The sequence below is a fragment of the Lissotriton vulgaris genome, chromosome 1_1, assembly GCF_964263255.1.
Source record: "Lissotriton vulgaris chromosome 1_1, aLisVul1.2, whole genome shotgun sequence".
NCBI classification, from domain to species: Eukaryota; Metazoa; Chordata; class Amphibia; order Caudata; family Salamandridae; genus Lissotriton; species Lissotriton vulgaris.
In genome coordinates, this window is record NC_141685.1 from 1,655,284,247 (window position 1) to 1,655,286,746 (window position 2,500).

At 60.9% G+C, this 2,500-nt stretch overlaps 2 pseudogenes; both read right to left on the reverse strand.

Annotated features, from left to right (window-relative positions):
- LOC147750986 (28S ribosomal RNA) overlaps nt 1-286 on the reverse strand; it is a 4,209-nt pseudogene extending 3,923 nt beyond the window's left edge.
- Nucleotides 287-720: 434 nt separating this feature from the next.
- On the reverse strand, nt 721-846 carry LOC147750987 (5.8S ribosomal RNA; annotated as a pseudogene; the record flags this gene model as incomplete).
- Nucleotides 847-2,500: the final 1,654 nt, after the last annotated feature.

The following is a 2,500-nucleotide window of genomic DNA, read 5'->3' on the forward strand; positions in this document are numbered from 1 at the left end:
GGACTGCATTCCCAAGCAACCCGACTCCGAGAAGAACCGATCCCGGTGTGCCGGGGGCCGCTACCGGCCTAACACCGTCCGCGGGGTGAGCCTCGGTCAGAAGGACTTGGGCCCCCTGAGTCGGTCTTCTGTACGCCACATTTCCCGCACCCGCCGCTGGGCGGGGATTCGGCGCTGGGCTCTTCCCTCTTCACTCGCCGTTACTGGGGGAATCCTGGTTAGTTTCTTTTCCTCCGCTTAGTAATATGCTTAAATTCAGCGGGTCGCCACGTCTGATCTGAGGTTGTAGTTGGAAGAATGATGCTGGAGCATCAAAGGGGGCTGCCGGGGAGAGGCCAGGCCCCTGACGGAGCAGGGACCTGGCGTACCTGGCCCTCTTTCCCTGAATCACATCCGGAAGGGCTTCGCCCTCTCCGGGAAAGCCGGCCGCGGAGGTAGGCACCCGAGGCGCATGCGTACGGGCAGCCGGTGAGACACCACAGACAGCCTCGCGCGGCACGCAGCCAGGCGCCCCAGGACTGGCCCGGGGTGGACTGGTAGCCAGGCCCCTTCTCGGGGCCAGGCGCGCCGGCGGCGAACCTCCGCGGCAGGACCCAGCGAGGGACCCTGCCACGGGCGATCGGGGGTCTGAACTTGTGGGGGGATGAAGGGATAGCAGAGCTAACCCTGCGATGGCCCCAGCCATGTCCCGGGGAAGCCCCAGGGCGATTGACGATCGAGCGACCCTCAGACAGGCATACCCGGGGCCGCAAGGTGCGTTCAATGTGTCCTACAATTCACACTAATTCTCGCAGCTAGCTGCGTTCTTCATCGACGCGCGAGCTGAGTGATCCACCACCAAGAGTCACAGGCAACTTTTCGAAAACGTTCGCCTGCCTGCGGGTGCAGGAGAGGCGGGAGGAAGGCGACACCGTCCGTCCGCCACCCGCGCGGCAAGACGGCCCCGGTGCCCCGTTCAAGGCTTCCCCTCTGGGAGTCAGACTGCACCATTGGGGGAAAAAAACACTGCCAGGCGGTCGACCTGGCAGCCTCCGCCTACCCGCCCACCCGCGGGCAAGGAAGGAAGGGGGCTCCCAGTATGACGGGAGCAGGCAGCCCCACAGCCACCAGTTCCTCCCAGGGTAACCGGGAGGGACCGCACGAGTCTTCTAACCCCTCGGCCTGGCCACAAGGGACCAGGTCAAACCGGGTACCTGGCAACGAGGGAGGGTCACTCCACCTGCACTTCAGCCGCCCGCCGCCGGTCGGCCCCGAGTCATGCCGTTGGACTGTCGATTAGCCCATGACCGCCCTTGCCCGGGTCGGACGCGCCGGAAGGGAAGAGCCAGGCGGCTTCCCCCATCCTGCATGCCTCCCACCGAGAGGAGCCAAGGTCCCCTCGCAGGCCCTTGGCCCCTTCTCTTCCAGGCCGCCCTGCCGCGCGAGAAGGGCCACTTCCCGGTTGCCCAGAACCCGGCCGGGCCGGAACTCGGGCATGGGAGGGCCCAGCCGGCGCCAGGGCCTTTTCGAGGGAGGGGGTGGTACCAGCCGGGGGATGCAATGCCATTCGGTTCCCCCCCACCCGAGGGGACTTCATGCCGGGTGAACTTGGATTCCGTCTCGGAGAGGGACAGGGGCCGCCCCCTGCCATCCCCAGTCCCTCACACGTTGGTCGGGCCAACCCCAGGGGGAAGAGGCCCTCTGAAGTCCCGGTCCTCACCCAAGCGCCCCATGAGGCCGGCGACCGCTTCACCGGCCGGGGCATGCCATTGCAGGGCTGGGCCCTGTGCCTACGGTGTGTGCTTTCAGGAGGCGGCCGAGGGCTTTGGGCTGGCACCATCGGTCGCTCAGGCCGTTCCGCCGTTAATGATCCTTCCGCAGGTACACCTCTGGAAACCTTGTTACGACTTTTACTTCCTCTAGATAGTCAAGTTTGATTGTCTTCTAGGCGTTCCACCAGGGTCATTGCCGACCCCGGCGGGGCCGATCCGAGGACCTCACTAAACCATCCAATCGGTAGTAGCGACGGGCGGTGTGTACAAAGGGCAGGGACTTAATCAACACGAGCTTATGACCCGCACTGTGAGAAATTGGCCTGATATGCAGTGCTCACTATTCTAGTGATCACTATGTATCAGTCCAAATGACTATAATTGATGATTGGTTGTAAGTCAACCTTATAGACCAGCTCTCCTAGTAGCATGGACAAGAGCAGTCTTTAGGCTAAACTCTAGAGGGCGTGTTAAGCCAGCTGTTATACCATCACATATACCCCTTGAACACCAAGTGAAAGGACACCACACAAGTTGTTATGAAAATAAAAGGATATTTATTTAGAACACAACAACCCTGGACTCTTTATGAGGACAGGGTGCTAAGCACAATACAAAACTCTTAAAGAAATACTGGAAGTCGCACAATTTACACAAATGCCCGAGGGGCACGAAAAACCATATACTATGGAAATGGAATGCGAAATTACTAGCAGGTAAGTACTACTCTCAGAGACTTTAGAATCGCT